At 41.0% G+C, this 8,983-nt stretch overlaps 1 non-coding gene across 1 annotated transcript; it reads left to right on the forward strand.

The window, feature by feature from the left end:
• Positions 1-536: 536 nt before the first annotated feature.
• Positions 537-643, forward strand: LOC112787599 (small nucleolar RNA R71). Its single transcript, XR_003195004.1, has one exon. It is a non-coding gene; the product is annotated as a small nucleolar RNA R71 (small nucleolar RNA).
• Positions 644-8,983: the final 8,340 nt, after the last annotated feature.

Genomic DNA, 8,983 nt, shown 5'->3' on the forward strand with positions numbered 1-8,983 from the left:
GCTAATATGATCTCTGTGTGGAATGTTGGTGAGCTGCATGGTTGTTGGGGTTGTGACGTCTCTGATCTTGGCTTTGGTCTTGTTGATTTCTCCACCCAAAGTTTGGGTGATTCCTCCAACCAGGGTTGTAGGTTTTGGAGTATAGATCATGGGTCTGTCTGGGTGCATTTCCAATGTAGTTGGCTTGTTCTTGCTCCTCTTCTGCCTCAGCATTCACTCCCTCTTGGGTGGCTGATGAGATGGTGATTGCTGCCACTTGGTTCCTCTCCATCTTCTTGGTGAGGTCGGCCAGTTGCTTGGTAATAAGCTTGTTTTGGGCCAACAGTGCATCCACATTGTTTAATTCCATCACTCCTCTAGTGTTGCCTCTTTCAGAAGCATAGAAATAGTCATTCTCTGTTACAGTTTCAATGACATCTATGGCCTCCTCAATGGTCTTCTTCTTGTTCAGAGATCTCCCGGATGAATGGACTACTGCCTTCTTTGATTCATAAGAAAGGCCTTCATAGAAAATGTGTAGCTGTACCCATTCATTGAATATATCTGGTGGGCACCTTCTTGTCAGGTCCTTGAACCTCTCCCATGCTTCATATAGAGTCTCACCATCCTGCTGCCTGAATGTTTGCACCTCAGCTCTCAGCCTGTTGATCCGTTGAAGAGGATAGAATCTTGCCAAGAATTTGTTCACCATATCTTTCCAGGTTGCTAAACTCTCCTTTGGGAAGGATTCCAGCCATTTAGATGCCTTGTCCTTAAGTGAGAAAGGGAACATAAGTAGTCTATAGGTGTCAGGATGAACACCATTAGACTTCACAGTATCACATATCCTCAGGAAGGTGGTTAGATGTTGATTGGGGTCTTCTTGGACACCTCCTCCGAATGAACAGTTGTTCTGAACAAGGGTGATGAGCTGTGGCTTTAGTTCAAAGTTGTTGGCATGTATGGTTGGCCTTTGGATGCTACTCCCACAGTTTCCTGGGTTTGCGTTGATGTAAGAGCCTAGAACTCTTCTCTCTTGCCCAGCATGATTTGCTAGACCTTCTCTGCCATGGTTGTGAGCCTCTTCTTCATGATGGTTCTCCATATTTTCATCCATATCTGGTTCAAAGTACTCCTCCTCTTCCTCAGCACCAACTACTCTCTTTCCTCTTGCTTTCCTCCTTAATCTAAGGAAGGTCCTCTCAGGTTCAGAATCAAAGGAAGTTGAAGTCCCGCTTCTTCTCCCTGTCATACAACCAATAAGGTACAAGCAAGGAAATAATTGCAGAAAGTACTCTTGTTAAAATTGCTGTTAGTGTGAGTGATGCAATATATCAAACAGTTAGTGGGTTAGTGAACTGAATGGTAAATAACTAAGAAAATGGGTAGGGATAAAGGGAGGAAAATAACTAAAACTGAAAGTAATTAACTCAAACAGAAATTTAAATCAAACAAAAGAAAAAATGCTCAATATAGTTATCCTCCAATTTAGTCATTGTTGATACAAAATCAATCCCCGGCAACGGCGCCATAAACTTGATAGCACAGAAACTTGTCTCTCAATAATTTTCCTTCGGCAAGTATACCGAATTGTCGTCAAGTAAAAACTCACAATAGAGTGAGGTCGAATCCCACAGGGATTGATTGGTCAAGCAACTTTAATTAGAGGAATGTTCTAGTTGAGCGAAGCAGAATTTGGTTTGAGAGTTGCAGGAAATTAAATGGCGGGAAAGTAAATAGCAGAAAATGTAAATGCTGGAAGTAAAGAGCTGAAAGTAAATGACGAAAAGTAAATTGCAGAATTGTAAATGGAAATGGGAAAGATGCTCATGAAAGTAAATTGCAGAAATTAAAGAGAATGGGTAAGATTAGAAATGGGGATTCATTGGGCTTAGTTGTTCATAGCTCTGGAAATGGAAAACAAAGATGGAGAATACATCATGAAAACTAGAACTAGAAGTGCAGAGAAAGTAAATTATACAGAGAGTAGTTCTCAATTTCCCATCCCCCCAAAAGCTCCTTCCTTATTCAAAACTACCCCTATATATACTACTCTTCTGATCTTCTAGTTGGTTCTTCAAGTCTTGGATATGGGCCTTTGGATCTTGAGTTTGAAGCAGTTATACTCTTCAGTGGGCTTAGCTTTACTTGCAGAGAGAAAGTGTGGAGTAAGCAGGGTGTTTAGCTCAGGACGTTAGTGGCGTTAATGTTAAGTGAGAGTGTGGGTTCGAGAACATTAGTGGCAATCACCTTTTTCACTAACGTTCCTCACCCAGGGATGATCCACGTTAACTTCAACGTTAGTGGCACCAATGTGACCACTAACGTTGCCTCTTGGTCCTTCGCACACGTTATCGGGGCTCGCCTTTTCCAATAACGTTGAGAGTTCCCTCTTCCCTTTACGTTAGAGTCCACGTTAACTTAGTTAACGTGGCTCTTAACGTAGGCTTGCCAATTCTTCGAGAACGTTAGTGACACTTACCTTTGTCACTAACGTTCCAAGGTGCCCCTACTTCCCACGTTAGAGTCCACGTTAACTAAGTTAACGTGGCTTCTAACGTGGTAATGATAGCCATCTCCAACGTTAGTGACAAAGGTGAGTGTCACTAACGTTGGCTCATCATCCTATCCTCAACGTTAGCTTCCACGTTAACTAAGTTAACGTGGGAGTTAACGTGGCTCATAGTGGCTCATTGTGGCTCATTCCAATGTTAGTGACAAAGGTAAGTGTCACTAACGTTGGCGATCACTTGCTTTCTCCACGTTAGCTTCCACGTTAACTAAGTTAACGTGGCAACTAACGTGGCTCATTGTAGCTTGGCCAACGTTAGTGACAAAGGTGAGTGTCACTAACGTTAGCTTCTCTTTTGCTTCCCAACATTAGAGTCCACGTTAACTGAGTTAACGTGGCTCTTAACGTGTCCACTTATGAGCTTGGTCCAACGTTAGTGGCAAAGGTGAGTGTCACTAACGTTGGCTCCACTTTCTTTCTTCCACGTTAGAGTTCACGTTAACTTAGTTAACGTGACTCTTAACGTGGGCTATGATGGCTTCGAAGACGTTATTGGCATTTACTTTTCTCATTAACGTTGCAAGCTAGCTCCCATTCTACGTTGGTGGTCACGTTAGTTAGACTAACGTGGCTGCTAACGTGGTTCTTTCTTGCTTCCTTTGTCCTGAAATCAAGCAATAAAGTGCATCAAAGTTATAATCCACATCATGAGACATGCATCATCTAATTTGTCATCTAATTCATGCAAAATTCTCATGAAATCATGTAAAGTGCACAATGTATGCTTAAATCAAGATGTAAGTGAAATTCTACCCAAAACTTGCTTATTTCCTAAGAAAATGCATGAAACTACCCTAAAACAGTAAAGAAAAGGTCAGTGAAACTGGCCAAAATGCCTTTGCATCAGTGCTGTGCGTGCGCGCATCGGTGGTGAATTCTTACTCCTGGGCCAAACACCCGAGAGTCATGCCCACTTTGTGCCCATTTCGTGCTAGGCACCCACGCGCCAGCGTACGTGCCGCCTGTGCGCCCCTTGCAAATTGGCCATCGACGCGCAAGCGTAGTGTGCGCGCGCGCGCCGATGGTGCTATATGAACTCCCTGGTACAAAAACCAGAGAGTTATGCCATACTTGTACCTAGTCTGTGCCCGAACTGACGTGTCCGCACACTGCGCGCGTCCACACCGGTCGCCAATTCATTTAGGCACGCGTCCGCACACTGTGCGCATCCGCGCGCCTATGCTGCGTGCCAACTCTGGTACAATTCACCCGAAACTTAGGCCTACTTTATGCCAATCCTGTGCCAGAAGCACAGCTGTATTTGCGTGTACGCGCCAATGACGCGTACGCGTCCCTCGCTCCACCTTCACTGACGTGCCAGCGCACCGTGCGCGCGCGCCGGTCGCGCGAACCAGTTTTAAAGCTGCGCGCCCTGCTTCTACCCCTCTCCCACCTTCTTTCTTATTTCTTTCTTATTCCTTATCCATCACCTCTCTTCTCTTCTTTCTTCTTCTATACTTCACCACCGTTTTCGACTACTTACTGGCGACTACCACCACTTTCGGTGACCCTACATCTCCTCTATCTCTTTCTCATCTTCACAAAAGAAAACTCCACATTCTTTCTTATTTCTTTATTTTTCCTTCCCTGTCACCCCTCTTCTCTTCTTTCTTCTCCATAATCTACCACCGCCATCTCTGGCTAATTACCGGCGGCCACCACCACTTCCGGTGGCCCTACATCTCTTCTATCTCTTCCTTTCCCATCTTCACAAAAGAAAACTCCACCTTGTTCTTTTACACTTCTCAAGGTTCTACTTCTTCCATATCTCATCTATTACTTTCTTTGCATAATCTCTTCTTCTAGTTAGATTTTTCTTGTTGATTTACTTATTTTCTCTTTTACATGATTATATTACTTGCTTTTTGTTTGCTTACTTTTCCTTTTTCTTGTTTTTCCATGGATGTTGAATTTGAGTTTTAATTTGCTTTAATAGATCTTCTTGATTATCTTTCATTGTTTTTGTCATGTAAGTAATGTTGTGTGATGATTGATATTTTATTTTGGGCTTCAAATTGGTTGAGTATCTCATAATTGCTCATTGCTTGATGATTGCACACCAAGTATTCGAGGAAATGCACGAATGCCATTTTGGTTTATTTTAATCATGTATCTTCAATTTGGTGCTTCCTCCTCACTCACTTGCTCTCTTCTAAGTGCATTGAGTCCACTTTGCTTATTGCTTGCTAATTAGATACTCATTGAACATGACTTGTTCTTTGTTATGGATGTTCGAGATTATTCTTCTCATGCCATATTGTATGCTTTACTTTCTCTTGGATCCCATGTGAAGTGTTGTGACCCATGTCTCTATGATTACCTTGTTGCAATATTTCTTTTGGGCACTATCTTTCACTTGCATGTTTTTGTTGAGATAATTTTTTGGGTTTAATGCTTTCCATTTTCCCTCCCTTTTTCAGGATGGCCACCAAGAAAGGCAAGGAGAAAGCTTCAAGGAAACCGGCCGCAAAGAGGGAACCCCAAAGGTCAAACTCTAAGGCGCACTCTTCATTAGGAGCAAAACCCCTATCTAAAAAAGTGAAGGCACCCGCTCCTATTGATGAAAATGAGAAGAGCAAACCGGCAAAGGATTCTTCAAGGTTCCCCAACCGCTTTTGTGAACTTGTGTTCCCCGCTATGGTTGAGAGGAACTATCATGCTGAGCATCTAATCGCTCCATCGGACAAGGTTGCTCCTTGTATTCTACCCCGCATTGAACGGCGAGGATGGGAGTTTCTTCTGAGAAAACCACAAGAAGTCAACCTCTCGTGCGTGGTAGAATTCTACACTAACTACCATATTCCCTCTCTTCAATCGGTATACGTGCGACAGAAGCAAGTCTCAGTTTCAGAAGAGGCTATTCAGCATATGCTTAATGTCTTACCAGTACCAAGTGATATGGATGGCTACCAAGAGGTCTTACATCAGCGAGAAAAGTTTGGGTTTGATTGAGACTCGATCTTCTGAGTCATTGCTGAACCAGAGACATTTTGGATCCATGGTCGATTCAGGATGAGGCCCAAGTGCATTGACGCTCGCTTCCTCACTGTAGAAGCTAGAGCTTGGGCCCAGATCCTATCCCACTATGTGCTACCTAGCACCTACAAGTCGTCCTTCATGGCAGATCTCGCTTTCCTTGTTTGGTACATTCTCACGGAGAGACCGGTGAACATTCCACTTCTTGTCAAGCAAGCGATGGGACAAGTCCACGCCCGGGGTAATTTGCCATTTCCAGCATTGGTATTCGATCTAGTTGCTGCTGCAGGTGTTCCTTGGGAAGATATGGATACGAAGGCTATAATTCCGGCTAAAGCAGATGTGGTCCCAAGTGGAAAATACTTACATCTCTCCATGAACAACCCAAGCCTTGACATAACTCTTCCATCTACTATTCCTTCCACCTCATCATCACCACCACGACAAAGATCCACACATCAAATGATAGAAGATCTACACCGGAAGATTAATAGATATGAGTGGCGCAACCAACGCTGATACACTTATATCAAGAAGCTTCTGCATTGTGTTACCCCTAGCATGGAGGAACCCGAAATATTCACATCCACCTCAAACCCAAGTGATGGGAGCTCTGATGGAGGGGATAGTGAAGGTTCCGGTCCCGACCGTCCTTTGCGCATTGTTGGTAGCACGGAGGACCGTGCTAAATTCTAAGTGTGGGGAGGTCATTCGAACGATCTCCATGGGTAACAATCTCTTCCTTTCAACACCCATGGATTTATCTTTTGCTTAGTAGTTAGTACATTGCATGTGTAGTTAGTCTTGCTTGTAAATACTCCTTGCATGATAGTTAGTTCATATAGAGTTACTTGGTCAAAATAATGACTTCTTCCCCAAGAAACTGTGATTTCGGGGTACCCTACCAATTTTAAAAAAAAAATTATGGTAAACTTGCTTCGAGAATGTATTTTGGAACATAGTGATTGAGCTAAGAACACAAGCATGTGAGTGTTGAGCCTATTGTGTGATTATATTTTTTTAACCACTATTTCCCATTCTTGTGTGCATTATTCTCTCTCTATGATTGTAATCCTTGCTTTGTCTGATTCTACATGTCCATTATTTTGTGTATGAATGAATTATAATTGAGGCCATCATTTCAATAGTCTCTTTTCCCAAATGGCCTTAACCATTTTCTCTACCATTGCTAATCAATTTTGAGCCAATGATAAACCCTTTTTGTTCTAAATAGAGCACATCAACAACCCTAAGTGAAAAACAATGGATGTCCCTAAATTTGGATCCTTGATTAGCTTAGGTAAGTTAGGGTGTGTGTCATTCAAATGGGAGGGTGTACTTGGGAACATGGATAGATATAAAGGTGTGTATTTGTAATTGTATTTGGAAATTTTGGGAAGTGGGAACATACTCATGTATTAAATGATTGAGCCATATGTATTAGAACCTTTGTACATGAAACCCCAAGAAAAAGGGGACCAAAAAGAAAAAAAAACTTTTATGTGTATTGACGTCGGGTTTTCTACCAGTAAAGAAATTCATAAAAATGGTTGCGTTGTAGATATAGTTTCTAAACCGGCAAAAATCTCTTCGTACAAATGTGTTGGGTGTCACAAGTAACAAACCCCTTTAAAAATTGTTAACCGAGTATTCAAACCTCGGGTCGTCTTCTCAAGGAACTGCGAGGAAGTATGTTCTTATTATTGGCTATAAAGGTTGTAATCGGGGTTTAGAAGGTGAGAAGCAAGTAATTTAAATGACGAGTGAATTAAATGGCAATTAAGAATAAATAATAACTGTAAAGCAACTTTTAGCAAGGTAGAGAAATTAGAGGTCCAACTTAGTTATCTCTCTCAACAATAATGAAAGTTGAATCTAAACTCCACTTGGTCAACCTTCACCAGGGCAAAGGAAAGTCAAGGGACTAATTAAATTGACTTTCGAATCCTAATTATTTCCTCAGAAAAGGTTGGAATTATTTAAGTTCAGCTCAATTAGCAAGATAATGATTATCAATTATGTTGAGTTTAATAACTGTTGAGTTACTAAATTCTTAACCAGAACCAAAAGGGGAAAAGTAAAATTGCTGGAATGATAAAGAGGTCCTTAGATGAGAAGCAATGGTAACTTAAATCAAAGAGAACAATCATAAACTGAAAATACCTCAATTATCATTACTTCAAATAACAGTCTGTAACATGAGAGAATTCATAAATCAAATTATAATAATCAATTCAAATGTTGGAATAAATAGATAGAAGTAATACTAAAAGAACATTAAACCTGGGATCCAGAGTTACTCTTAAAACAAGAAGAAATCCTAAATCCTAAAAGAGAGAGAAGATCTCCCTCTCAACTAAATCTAAATCATTGAAAGGTAAAAATATGCGAGCTCTCTTTGAATGGAAGCATTCCCACACTTTATAACCTCTGGTCTATGCTGTCTGTACTTGGATCTGGGCCAAAAAGGGCTTCAGAATTTGCTGGGGGCGTATTTTGTAATTTCTGGTGCGTGGCCTCTGTCACGCGTCCGCGTGGGTCACGCGGTCGCGTCAGTCATGCGACCGCGTCATATGCGTTCTGCTTAAGGCGCGCGGTCGCGTCAGTCATGCGGCCGCATCGCTGCTGATTCGTGCTTAGCACGCGATCGCGTCATCCATGCGATCGCGTGGATACCAGTTCCTTTAAAGCTCGTTTTGCTTTCTCCTTCCATTGTTGAATGTTTCCTTTTCCATCCTTTAAGTCATTCTACCTTAGAAAATTTGAAACTACTCAACACACTAATCACGGCATCGAATGGAAATAAAGGTAATTAAATTAATTAATTTTAAAGCTTAGGAAACATGTTTTTCACAATATGACATAATAAGGAAGGGAAAGTAAAACCATGCAATTAATGTGAATAAGTAGGTGAAGAGTTGAATAAATCACTCTAATTAAGCACAAAAGAACTCATGAAATATGGGTTTATCAACCTCCCCACACTTAAACACTAGCATGTCCTCATGCTAAATCCAAGGTAAATAATTAAGGTTAAAGTGATGGAATGTTATGAAATGCAACCTATGCTAAATGCATCTACCTAATGAGTCATGCAATTCTATTTCATCCACTCATATATAAAGCTTACATGTAGCTAAGTCAATTCACATTCTCAAGAAGTTATGTATATATATATATAGCCAACCCTTAAATAATAAAGCATTTTAGCAAGTGAGATGGGAAAGAAAACATTGTACAAACTTGCAAAACAATTAGTAATTATAAGCACAGATATATGTTGATGAGTTATAGAACCCTCACTGGATTTTGTGTTTACTCTCTAGTCACTCAGTGTTTATTGGGTTTATTCACTCTATTTTTTTCTTTTATTCTTACTTTCTATAACTTTGTTTTTCATCTAACTAATCCACAATTATAGAATATAGTCATACCAAAAAGTCATGAGGTCTTTAT

The sequence above is a fragment of the Arachis hypogaea genome, chromosome 20, assembly GCF_003086295.3.
Source record: "Arachis hypogaea cultivar Tifrunner chromosome 20, arahy.Tifrunner.gnm2.J5K5, whole genome shotgun sequence".
Classification (NCBI taxonomy): domain Eukaryota; kingdom Viridiplantae; phylum Streptophyta; class Magnoliopsida; order Fabales; family Fabaceae; genus Arachis; species Arachis hypogaea.